The 14,239-nt window shown below is 42.0% G+C and overlaps 1 protein-coding gene and 1 pseudogene across 6 annotated transcripts in view; both read right to left on the reverse strand.

Moving 5' to 3' along the window:
- The window catches only part of Ctps2 (CTP synthase 2), a 140,508-nt gene that overhangs the window by 99,097 nt on the left and 27,172 nt on the right, over nt 1-14,239 (reverse strand). The gene's annotated exons all lie outside the window — the stretch shown is intronic.
- Nucleotides 10,675-12,168, reverse strand: LOC147998198 (ornithine decarboxylase pseudogene; annotated as a pseudogene).

The following is a 14,239-nucleotide window of genomic DNA, read 5'->3' on the forward strand; positions in this document are numbered from 1 at the left end:
TCACACAATAATAGTGGGAGATTTCAACACCCCACTCTCATCAATGGACAGATCATGGAAACAGAAATTAAACAGTGATGTCCACAGACTAAGAGAAGTCATGAGCCAAATGGACTTAACGGATATTTATAGAACATTCTATCCTAAAGCAAAAGGATATACCTTCTTCTCAGCTCCTCATGGTACTTTCTCCAAAATTGACCATATAATTGGTCAAAAAACGGGCCTCAACAGGTACAGAAAGATAGAAATAATCCCATGCGTGCTATCGGACCACCACGGCCTAAAACTGGTCTTCAATAACAATAAGGGAAGAATGCCCACATATACGTGGAAATTGAACAATGCTCTACTCAATGATAACCTGGTCAAGGAAGAAATAAAGAAAGAAATTAAAAACTTTTTAGAATTTAATGAAAATGAAGATACAACATACTCAAACTTATGGGACACAATGAAAGCTGTGCTAAGAGGAAAACTCATAGCGCTGAGTGCCTGCAGAAAGAAACAGGAAAGAGCATATGTCAGCAGCTTGACAGCACACCTAAAAGATCTAGAACAAAAAGAAGCAAATACACCCAGGAGGAGTAGAAGGCAGGAAATAATCAAACTCAGAGCTGAAATCAACCAAGTAGAAACAAAAAGGACCATAGAAAGAATCAACAGAACCAAAAGTTGGTTCTTTGAGAAAATCAACAAGATAGATAAACCCTTAGCCAGACTAACGAGAGGACACAGAGAGTGCGTCCAAATTAACAAAATCAGAAATGAAAAGGGAGACATAACTACAGATTCAGAGGAAATTCAAAAAATCATCAGATCTTACTATAAAAACCTATATTCAACAAAATTTGAAAATCTTCAGGAAATGGACAATTTCCTAGACAGATACCAGGTATCAAAGTTAAATCAGGAACAGATAAACCAGTTAAACAACCCCATAACTCCTAAGGAAATAGAAGCAGTCATTAAAGGTCTCCCAACCAAAAAGAGCCCAGGTCCAGATGGGTTTAGTGCAGAATTCTATCAAACCTTCATAGAAGACCTCATACCAATATTATCCAAACTATTCCACAAAATTGAAACAGATGGAGCCCTACCGAATTCCTTCTACGAATCTACAATTACTCTTATACCTAAACCACACAAAGACACAACAAAGAAAGAGAACTTCAGACCAATTTCCCTTATGAATATCGACGCAAAAATACTCAATAAAATTCTGGCAAACCGAATTCAAGAGCACATCAAAACAATCATCCACCATGATCAAGTAGGCTTCATCCCAGGCATGCAGGGATGGTTTAATATACGGAAAACCATCAACGTGATCCATTATATAAACAAACTGAAAGAACAGAACCACATGATCATTTCATTAGATGCTGAGAAAGCATTTGACAAAATTCAACACCCCTTCATGATAAAAGTCCTGGAAAGAATAGGAATTCAAGGCCCATACCTAAACATAGTAAAAGCCATATACAGCAAACCAGTTGCTAACATTAAACTAAATGGAGAGAAACTTGAAGCAATCCCACTAAAATCAGGGACTAGACAAGGCTGCCCACTCTCTCCCTACTTATTCAATATAGTTCTTGAAGTTCTAGCCAGAGCAATCAGACAACAAAAGGAGATCAAAGGGATACAGATCGGAAAAGAAGAGGTCAAAATATCACTATTTGCAGATGATATGATAGTATATTTAAGTGATCCCAAAAGTTCCACCAGAGAACTACTAAAGCTGATAAACAACTTCAGCAAAGTGGCTGGGTATAAAATTCACTCAAATAAATCAGTTGCCTTCCTCTATACAAAAGAGAAACAAGCCGAGAAAGAAATTAGGGAAACGACACCCTTCATAATAGACCCAAATAATATAAAGTACCTCGGTGTGACTTTAACCAAGCAAGTAAAAGATCTGTACAATAAGAACTTCAAGACACTGAAGAAAGAAATTGAAGAAGACCTCAGAAGATGGAAAGATCTCCCATGCTCATGGATTGGCAGGATTAATATAGTAAAAATGGCCATTTTACCAAAAGCAATCTACAGATTCAATGCAATCCCCATCAAAATACCAATCCAATTCTTCAAAGAGTTAGACAGAACAATTTGCAAATTCATCTGGAATAACAAAAAACCCAGGATAGCTAAAGCTATCCTCAACAATAAAAGGACTTCAGGGGGAATCACTATCCCTGAACTCAAGCAGTATTACAGAGCAATAGTGATAAAAACTGCATGGTATTGGTACAGAGACAGACAGATAGACCAATGGAATAGAATTGAAAACCCAGAAATGAACCCACACACCTATGGTCACTTGATTTTTGACAAAGGAGCCAAAACCATCCAATGGAAAAAAGATAGCATTTTCAGCAAATGGTGCTGGTTCAACTGGAGGGCAACATGTAGAAGAATGCAGATCGATCCATGCTTATCACCCTGTACAAAGCTTAAGTCGAAGTGGATCAAGGACCTCCACATCAAACCAGACACACTCAAACTAATAGAAGAAAAACTAGGGAAGCATCTGGAACACATGGGCACTGGAAAAAATTTCCTGAACAAAACACCAATGGCTTATGCTCTAAGATCAAGAATTGACAAATGGGATCTCATAAAACTGCAAAGCTTCTGTAAGGCAAAGGACACTGTGGTTAGGACAAAACGGCAACCAACAGATTGGGAAAAGATCTTTACCAACCCTACAACAGATAGAGGCCTTATATCCAAAATATACAAAGAACTCAAGAAGTTAGACCGCAGGGAAACAAATAACCCTATTAAAAAATGGGGTTCAGAGCTAAACAAAGAATTCACAGCTGAGGAATGCCGAATGGCTGAGAAACACCTAAAGAAATGTTCAACATCTTTAGTCATAAGGGAAATGCAAATCAAAACAACCCTGAGATTTCACCTCACACCAGTGCGATTGGCTAAGATCAAAAACTCAGGTGACAGCAGATGCTGGCGAGGTTGTGGAGAAAGAGGAACACTCCTCCATTGTTGGTGGGATTGCAGACTGGTAAAACCATTCTGGAAATCAGTCTGGAGGTTCCTCAGAAAATTGGACATTGAACTACCTGAGGATCCAGCTATACCTCTCTTGGGCATATACCCAAAAGATGCCTCAACATATAAAAGAGACACGTGCTCCACTATGTTCATCGCAGCCTTATTTATAATAGCCAGAAAATGGAAAGAACCCAGATGCCCTTCAACAGAGGAATGGATACAGAAAATGTGGTACATCTACACAATGGAATACTACTCAGCTATCAAAAACAACGAGTTTATGAAATTCGTAGGCAAATGGTTGGAACTGGAAAATATCATCCTGAGTGAACTAACCCAATCACAGAAAGACATACATGGTATGCACTCATTGATAAGTGGCTATTAGCCCAAATGCTTGAATTACCCTAGATCCCTAGAACAAACGAAACTCAAGACGGATGATCAAAATGTGAATGCTTCACTCCTTCTTTAAATGAGGAAAAAGAATACCCTTGGCAGGGAAGGGAGAGGCAAAGATTAAAACAGAGACTGAAGGAACACCCATTCAGAGCCTGTCCCACATTTGGCCCATACATATACAGCCACCCAATTGGACTAGATGGATGAAGCAAAGAAGTGCAGACCGACAGGAGCCGGATGTAGATCGCTCCTGAGAGACACAGCCAGAATACAGCAAATACAGAGGCGAATGCCAGCAGCAAACCACTGAACTGAGAATAGGTCCCCTATTGAAGGAATCAGAGAAAGAACTGGAAGAGCTTGAAGGGGCTCGAGACCCCAAAAGTACAACAATGCCAAGCAACCAGAGCTTCCAGGGACTAAGCCACTACCTAAAGACTATACATGGACTGACCCTGGACTCTGACCCCATAGGTAGCAATGAATATCCTAGTAAGAGCACCAGTGGAAGGGGAAGCCCTGGGTCCTGCTAAGACTGAACCCCCAGTGAACTAGTCTATGGGGGGAGGGCGGCAATGGTGGGAGGGTTGGGAGGGGAACACCCATAAGGAAGGGGAGGGGGGAGGGGGATGTTTGCCCGGAAACCGGGAAAGGGAATAACACTCGAAATGTATATAAGAAATACTCAAGTTAATAAAAAAAAAAAAAAAAAAAAAAAAACTTTTTAGAATTTAATGAAAATGAAGATACAACATACCCAAACTTATGGGACACAATGAAAGCTGTGCTAAGAGGAAAACTCATAGCGCTGAGTGCCTGCAGAAAGAAACAGGAAAGAGCATATGTCAGCAGCTTGACAGCACACCTAAAAGCTCTAGAACAAAAAGAAGCAAATACACCCAGGAGGAGTAGAAGGCAGGAAATAATCAAACTCAGAGCTGAAATCAACCAAGTAGAAACAAAGAGGACCATAGAAAGAATCAACAGAACCAAAAGTTGGTTCTTTGAGAAAATCAACAAGATAGATAAACCCTTAGCCAGACTAACGAGAGGACACAGAGAGTGCGTCCAAATTAACAAAATCAGAAATGAAAAGGGAGACATAACTACAGATTCAGAGGAAATTCAAAAAATCATCAGATCTTACTATAAAAACCTATATTCAACAAAATTTGAAAATCTTCAGGAAATGGACAATTTCCTAGACAGATACCAGGTATCGAAGTTAAATCAGGAACAGATAAACCAGTTAAACAACCCCATAACTCCTAAGGAAATAGAAGCAGTCATTAAAGGTCTCCCAACCAAAAAGAGCCCAGGTCCAGACGGGTTTAGTGCAGAATTCTATCAAACCTTCATAGAAGACCTCATACCAATATTATCCAAACTATTCCACAAAATTGAAACAGATGGAGCACTACCGAATACCTTCTACGAAGCCACAATTACTCTTATACCTAAACCACATAAAGACACAACAAAGAAAGAGAACTTCAGACCAATTTCCCTTATGAATATCGACGCAAAAATACTCAATAAAATTCTGGCAAACGGAATTCAAGAGCACATCAAAACAATCATCCACCATGATCAAGTAGGCTTCATCCCAGGAATGCAGGGATGGTTTAATATACGGAAAACCATCAACGTGATCCATTATATAAACAAACTGAAAGAACAGAACCACATGATCATTTCATTAGATGCTGAGAAAGCATTTGACAAAATTCAACACCCCTTCATGATAAAAGTCCTGGAAAGAATAGGAATTCAAGGCCCATACCTAAACATAGTAAAAGCCATATCCAGCAAACCAGTTGCTAACATTAAACTAAATGGAGAGAAACTTGAAGCAATCCCACTAAAATCAGGGACTAGACAAGGCTGCCCACTCTCTCCCTACTTATTCAATATAGTTCTTGAAGTTCTAGCCAGAGCAATCAGACAACAAAAGGAGATCAAAGGGATACAGATCGGAAAAGAAGAGGTCAAAATATCACTATTTGCAGATGACATGATAGTATATTTAAGTGATCCCAAAAGTTCCACCAGAGAACTACTAAAGCTGATAAACAACTTCAGCAAAGTGGCTGGGTATAAAATTAACTCAAATAAATCAGTTGCCTTCCTCTATACAAAAGAGAAACAAGCCGAGAAAGAAATTAGGGAAACGACACCCTTCATAATAGACCCAAATAATATAAAGTACCTCGGTGTGACTTTAACCAAGCAAGTAAAAGATCTGTACAATAAGAACTTCAAGACACTGAAGAAAGAAATTGAAGAAGACCTCAGAAGATGGAAAGATCTCCCATGCTCATGGATTGGCAGGATTAAAATAGTAAAAATGGCCATTTTACCAAAAGCAATCTACAGATTCAATGCAATCCCCATCAAAATACCAATCCAATTCTTCAAAGAGTTAGACAGAACAATTTGCAAATTCATCTGGAATAACAAAAAACCCAGGATAGCTAAAGCTATCCTCAACAATAAAAGGACTTCAGGGGGAATCACTATCCCTGAACTCAAGCAGTATTACAGAGCAATAGTGATAAAAACTGCATGGTATTGGTACAGAGACAGACAGATAGACCAATGGAATAGAATTGAAGACCCAGAAATGAACCCACACACCTATGGTCACTTGATTTTTGACAAAGGAGCCAAAACCATCCAATGGAAAAAAGATAGCATTTTCAGCAAATGGTGCTGGTTCAACTGGAGGGCAACATGTAGAAGAATGCAGATCGATCCATGCTTATCACCCTGTACAAAGCTTAAGTCGAAGTGGATCAAGGACCTCCACATCAAACCAGACACACTCAAACTAATAGAAGAAAAACTAGGGAAGCATCTGGAACACATGGGCACTGGAAAAAATTTCCTGAACAAAACACCAATGGCTTATGCTCTAAGATCAAGAATCGACAAATGGGATCTCATAAAACTGCAAAGCTTCTGTAAGGCAAAGGACACTGTGGTTAGGACAAAACGGCAACCAACAGATTGGGAAAAGATCTTTACCAACCCTACAACAGATAGAGGCCTTATATCCAAAATATACAAAGAACTCAAGAAGTTAGACCGCAGGGAAACAAATAACCCTATTAAAAAATGGGGTTCAGAGCTAAACAAAGAATTCACAGCTGAGGAATGCCGAATGGCTGAGAAACACCTAAAGAAATGTTCAACATCTTTAGTCACAAGGGAAATGCAAATCAAAACAACCCTGAGATTTCACCTCACACCAGTGAGAATGGCTAAGATCAAAAACTCAGGTGACAGCAGATGCTGGCGAGGATGTGGAGAAAGAGGAACACTCCTCCATTGTTGGTGGGATTGCAGACTGGTAAAACCATTCTGGAAATCAGTCTGGAGGTTCCTCAGAAAATTGGACATTGAACTGCCTGAGGATCCAGCTATACCTCTCTTGGGCATATACCCAAAAGATGCCTCAACATATAAAAGAGACACGTGCTCCACTATGTTCATCGCAGCCTTATTTATAATAGCCAGAAGCTGGAAAGAACCCAGATGCCCTTCAACAGAGGAATGGATACAGAAAATGTGGTACATCTACACAATGGAATATTACTCAGCTATCAAAAACAACAAGTTTATGAAATTCGTAGGCAAATGGTTGGAACTGGAAAATATCATCCTGAGTGAGCTAACCCAATCACAGAAAGACATACATGGTATGCACTCATTGATAAGTGGCTATTAGCCCAAATGCTTGAATTACCCTAGATCCCTAGAACAAGCGAAACTCAAGACGGATGATCAAAATGTGAATGCTTCACTCCTTCTTTAAATGAGGAAAAAGAATACCCTTGGCAGGGAAGGGAGAGGCAAAGATTAAAACAGAGACTGAAGGAACACCCATTCAGAGCCTGCCCCACATGTGGCCCATACATATACAGCCACCCAATTAGACAAGATGGATGAAGCAAAGAAGTGCAGACCGACAGGAGCTGGATGTAGATCGCTCCTGAGAGACACAGCCAGAATACAGCAAATACAGAGGCGAATGCCAGCAGCAAACCACTGAACTGAGAATAGGTCCCCTATTGAAGGAATCAGAGAAAGAACTGGAAGAGCTTGAAGGGGCTCGAGACCCCATATGAACAACAATGCCAAGCAACCAGAGCTTCCAGGGACTAAGCCACTACCTAAAGACTATACATGGACTGACCCTGGACTCTGACCCCATAGGTAGCAATGAATATCCTAGTAAGAGCACCAGTGGAAGGGGAAGCCCTGGGTCCTGCTAAGACTGAACCCCCAGTGAACTAGTCTATGGGGGGAGGGCAGCAATGGGGGGAGGGTTGGGAGGGGAACACCCATAAGGAAGGGGAGGGGGGAGGGGGATGTTTGCCCGGAAACCGGGAAAGGGAATAACACTCGAAATGTATATAAGAAATACTCAAGTTAATAAAAAAAAAAAGAAATACTCAAGTTAATAAAAAAAAAAAAAGAATTACCCTAGATGCATAGAACACATGAAACTCAAGACGGATGGTCAAAATGTGAATACTTCACTCCTTCTTTAAAAGGGGAACAAGAATACCCTTGGCAGGGAATAGAGAGGCAAAGATTAAAACAGAGACTAAAGGAACACCCATTCAGAGCCTGCCCCACATGTGGCCCATACATACACAGCCACCCAATTAGACAAGATGGATGAAGCAAAGAAGTGCAGACCGACAGGAGCCGGATGTAGATCTCTCCTGAGAGACACAGCCAGAATACAGCAAATACAGAGGCGAATGCCAGCAGCAAACCACGGAACTGAGAACAGGACTCCCGTTGAAGGAATCAGAGAAAGAACTGGAAGAGCTTGAAGGGGCTCGAGACCCCATATGAACAACAATGCCAACCAACCAGAGCTTCCAGGGACTAAGCCACTACCTAAAGACTATACATGGACTGACCCTGGACTCTGACCTCATAGATAGCAATGAACAGCCTAGTAAGAGCACCAGTGGAAGGGGAAGCCCTGGGTCCTGCTAAGACTGAACCCCCAGTGAACGTGATTGTTGGGGAGAGGGTGGTAATGGGGGGAGGATGGGGAGGGGAACACCCAAAAAGAAGGGGAGGGGGAGGGATTAGGGGGATGTTGGCCTGGAAACTGGGAAAGGGAATAACATTTGAAATGTAAATAAGAAATACTCAAGTTAATAAAAAAAAAAACTGGGTGGCACGCTTCTCTGGGTTTGGATACAAGAGAAAGTGAGCTGAACAGTAGGTACATGTGTATTACTACATTTCCCCCTACTCTTGAGTGCGCATGGGATGTGACTAACTGCTTCAATTCCTTCTGCCTTAACCTCCCAAAAAAATGGCTTTTGAGGTTTCAAAAGCCCATGCCAGGACCTGGTGTCTCTGTCTGTCTGTCTGTCTGTCTGTCTGTCTGTCTGTCTCCCCCCTTCCATGGATCAGGGTCCTCTCAGCTACTGCTCTGGTACTTGTCTGCATGCCACCATGCTCCTCACCATGATGATAACAGATTAAACTTCTAAAACTGAAAGAAAACCCCAAATTAAATCTTTTAGATTATTAGAATTCCCTTGATCATGATACCTTTTTCCAGCAATAGAACAGTGAATAAAGCAACCATTAACCCTAGTTTCAGGGGATCTGACTACCTCTTCTGACCTCTGCACTCTATGCAAAACACACAAAAAATAAATCTAAAAAAAGGAAGGAAGGGAGGGAGGGAGAGGGAGAGGGAGAGGGAGAGGGAGAGGGAGAGGGAGAGAGGGAGAGAGGGAGAGAGGGAGAGAGGGAGAGAGGGAGAGAGGGAGAGAGAGAGAGAGAGAGAGAGAGAGAGAGAGAGAGAGAGAGAGAGAGAGAGAGAGAGAGAGAGAGCAGGCAGGGTGGTGGTGGTGCACACCTTTAATCCAAGCACTTGAGGGTAGAGGCAGGCAGATCTCTGAACTCATGTCCAGCCTGATCTATAGAGCAAGTTCCAGGATAGCCAGGACTACACAGAGAAACTGTGTCTCAAAAGATCTGCCTCCCCACCCCACCGCCAAAAATAGCAATATAAGAAGAAAAATACCCTAGTAATCTAAACGAGATCAGAATTAGCACAAGATTAGTTCAATTATAAAACTCTGAATTCATTATTATATCCTGAGAGGATAGATATGATGGTATAATAAAATATAAGACATAAAATAGTATATATTATATATGTACATATATACAAGAGATCGAATAATGTTTATATATATACATATGTACACACATATACACATATATATACATATATATATGTGTGTGTGTGTGTGTCAGTTTCACATTGATAGATTTAACCAAATGGGGATCAAAACCATTCAGGGAACAACAAACCTGTAATGAACATATCCATACACTTTTCCCTAGACAATACCATATAACTGTTTATATCCTTTTGATGTTGTCCTGGGTAGAAGTCATAAAGATACATACAGTAATCACAAGGAGGTCACAGGTTATATACAAGTACTACACTGTTTTGTTTTGTATTTTACATTTCTTGGGAGAAAGAGAAACAGAGACATAGAGGCAGAGAAAGTACATGTATGTGGAGATCAGAGGACAACTTACTGAGTTGATTCTTTTCCTTCCACTATTATCTGTCATGGGAATGGGAACTCAGGTTGTGAGGCTTAGCAGCAAGCACCCAGCCCTGCACCATTTTCTTTCAGGGACTTGAGCACTGAAGAAATCTGATCTTCCTATGAAGTCCTAGAACCACCAATCCCTTACAAATCATGAGAGAGGGCGGTACCTGATCTTAGTACCTGGTCTTAGTCCCCAGCTAGTGGCACAAAGCTTCAAAAAAATAACCCTCCAAGCCTTTTGCTATGTGTAGTGGTGGGCTTTTCTGATTCAAAACACCATGGTGATGATTGTGAGCTCCCTTGTGGATGCTGAAAAACAAACCCAGATCCTCTGAAAAAGCAACAAATGCTTTTAGGTGCTGAGCCATCTCTCCAGCCCATATTCTTTCTTTTTTATTATTTCAAGATACTTCAAAATGGGTCCCAACCTAAGCTTTTGGCCATTCTGCCAATGTTCAAGCTACAAAAGCTTGCTCAGCAGCTAGGGGGCAAGTATCAGGTCTGAGAAGTAAATGAAAATCCGTATAAAACAAATATTCAGTTTCCATAGGAACACAGTAAGTGTGACCCCCATCTCCTAGCCTTTCATACTGCATTGATGCCAACCCTACTCTTACAAAGGCATTCCAAATTAGCAGTAATAAAGTTATATGGTCTCCCCAAATGCCTTAATTCAAGCTAAACTTGCAGGTAAGAGCTACAAAAAATGGCTGCTACACATTGATACTAGCAGAAGCACAAGCTGCAGGGTGATAGTCCATTCTGCTCTCTTGGGCACAAGACATGGGCAGAGTGCCAATATCCTGCTCTTCCACTTCCAGCGGGAAGCCATGGCTCTAGATCTGCTTCATGAGTTGCCACATTGACCGTGACTTTACATAGTAGATGTTTGGCTTCTGGAACCCATTGAAAGTAGAAGCAGCAGCAACAGTGTGTGCACCCATGTTCTCAAACAGCATCCAATCACCCACAGGCATTTCAGTCAGGTTACAGCGTTCAACGATCTGATCACATGTTGGTCCCCGGATGCTGGCTGAGTAATACTTCTCATCTGGCTTGGATCTCTTCTACAGCAGGGCCTTCACATGTACATGATCGTAAGGAATGTAGTTAAATGATCCATACACGCCACCATTCATATAATACATGAAGGTTTGCTCATTGACTCGTCTTTATCATCAGAGTCGGGCTGTTCCTTGCACATGGTATTCACTGCAAGTGTGAAAGCTAAGGAGACAGAGTATCTGCCTGACTCAGCTATGGTTCTCACTCCACAGTCTGATGGGAAACACTAGTTCAGAGCTGGGTTGATTACACTGTGATCCCTTCAGATTGAAACTTTGGATCTTCAGATCCAGGACAGCCACCACCAATATCAAGCAGACACATGCTGAAACCAACTTCTGTTCCCATGTCAAAGACACAGCGGGCACCTGACACTGCCTGCCCAAAGGTCTCAGGGTCAGTACATCCACTGCCCACAGGGAAGCTGACACCAGTGACATCAATATTTAGCTCTTTTGCCCATTCCAAGAGAAGCCTGCTGGTTTTGAGTGTGGCACCAAACTTAACCCCGAGATGACAAACTGGTTTGGAATCATCATCAATCAGCAAAACCAAATTTGCCTCTGGATGTGCTCTGGCAACTTTTATCAATTCAATTTCACTGTCAAAGTCCTCATCTGGACTCCATTCCTGGCAGCATACTTGATTTGAGACACTTGTTTACAAGGATTTGCATAGATAATCCTCTCTGGAGGCGCCCCAAGTCCCTGACCCAACTGCATTTCAGTCTTGCATGGCAGCCAGGGTGCTCACTATGGCTCTGCTGTCATTACACCTGAGTGGGTAAAAGGGAGTAACCCAGGGAAGAGCTTTTAGCCACCTCAGATGCTACTTTAGAATGTCTCTGAGGTCCGAAACATAGAAAGCATCCTTATCGTCAGAGGAAAAAACTTCATTGATCTTTTGGTCCAGAATGTCCTTAGTAGTAAAGCCTTCATCAAGGCTATGGCAGTCAAACTCTTCCTTGGTAAAGCTTCTCATGGTTCTCAACCTGCTTATAGAAAACCTAGAGATGGAATCAATTTATTGCCAGCTCTCAGAAGGCTACCTTATCCAAGAACTCTGAATGCTGTCTCCTTGGAGCAGTGGAAACACAGAATAGTGGTGCATCCAGCTGGATCCATGGAGATACCACTGCTGAACCTGGAGGAGCGCAGGTTGCCCTGTCAGCCTCTTTGAGCCCTCAGCAGACACCGACCCGAGGTGGTGCCAAGCTGCTAGCTGAGGGTAGCCGGTGGTGGCCGTGACTGCAGGGACTGACCTTCTTTCTTTCTTTAAAGAGAGAAAAACCTTGTATAACATTGATTTATTGTGTATATATGTGTCTTTGTAATGTAACTGATATGATTCTTAGTGGTCCTGGGGAAGCTTCCAAATAATCACAAAAAAAAACCAAGCAAGTGATTAGAAGACAGCCAACTAAAATCTGAGGAGGGGAAGGAGGCTGGGGACTGAGCTCAAACGTTTGGCCAAATAGTCCACTAACCATACAAATATTCCAGTCAAAACTATGGAGAATTCCCAGCATCCCTGTGGCAGCTCATAACCATCATGTAACTGTAGTCCAAGGGTATCTGAGGGACCAGGCACAGACATGGTACACATGTGTACATGCAAACAAAACAGTCCAACATATAAGAGAAGTCCAACATATGGAGAAGCCAGGTGTGGTGCCATAGACTTTTAGTCCCAGCACACAGGGTCTGGTCTGGTTCAAGGACAGCCAGAGTTAATGAGACCCTGCTTGGCTTATTTGGGTTTTGGTTTTGGTTTTTTAAATACCTCTAGAGAACAGGGTGGCACAAATTTCTAATCCCAGCATTTGGGAGGCAGAAGCAAAAGGATAAAGGCCAGTTATCCATTATATAGATGCCTGTTTTAAAACAGCCAGAAAGGGGGAACCAGGGGGGTATCTCAGCAATTAAAGTTACCAAGCCTGATAACCTGAGTTGAATCGTTCAATACTTGGAATCCACATGGTGGAAAGAGAGGTTCTCTGACCGCACACATACCGTGGCATACTCAACACACACACACACACACACACACACACACACACACACACACACACACACACACATAAAACTATGAAAAAAACTGGAAAGCAAGGCTCAAGGGAACTTCCCACTTATTGGCTAGACAGCTATGAGGAGGGAGACACCCTGAGCCAACAAGAACAGAAGCTCCCTGACTTAGAACTCTCCCAGACTATGTGCTGCCCTTATAATAAAGTAGGACTTGACCACAGAGCACTTAGCTGAGTCATGTAATAAATATCAAATTCTAGGGGCTGGAGAAATGGCTCAGCGGTTAAGAGCACTGACTGCTCATCCAGAGGTCCTGAGTTCAAATCCCAGCAACCCATGGTGGCTCACAACCATCTGTAATGAGATCTGATGCCCTCTTCTGGTGTGTCTGAAGACAGCGACAGTGTCATCATATAAAATAAATAAATAAATCTTTTAAAAAAAAATCAAATTCTAGAAGACTATGCAAACTCCAAAACTGTAGCCAGCTGGCAGTAACATGGGTGGTGCCTCAAGGGCACTGGAAACTTATAACAGGTATCTGAGTGTAGGATGTCATACAGGTGAAGGCACAAGATAGAATGAGGCCTGTCATTGGACGAGAAGGAAGGATGGGTGGAAGAAAAGTTTTAGAGAGAGAAGCAGACTGGAGGAGGCAGAAGAAGCATCATGGAGGCAGACGTTAAGATTCCTCTCTGCACATTTACAGGTTGTTATGAATGTTCTTAAGGGATGGATGTGTACAGGGCTTTGTATGTTTAGGTGGGCAATTATATCTTATCAATTAGATCAGAGGTTATTGTGTTGTGTGTTCTTTCATGTGGCAACTTAAGTCCAAGAGAGTATGTAGTGGCTGGAGACACTGGGCCGCCATGGAATTGGGATGTATATTTCTGACATGGTGGCAACCTGCCTTGGGAACTAGATGAGTAGAAAGATTGTTGCCAGGCTCAGAGAGAAGCCATTGGCAGTGTGATATGGGATGGAGCAGATCAGGTGAGACAGTTTACTGACTGAGATGAGGATATCCACCAGATATCTTAGGGCACTACGGTGCCAGATCAAGTGAGGGTTAAAAGACAGCATTTTTTATACTTTTACAGCAACATC

The sequence above is a fragment of the Rattus norvegicus genome, chromosome X (genome assembly GCF_021556685.1).
Source record: "Rattus norvegicus strain SHRSP/BbbUtx chromosome X, alternate assembly SHRSP_T2T, whole genome shotgun sequence".
NCBI lineage: Eukaryota > Metazoa > Chordata > Mammalia > Rodentia > Muridae > Rattus > Rattus norvegicus.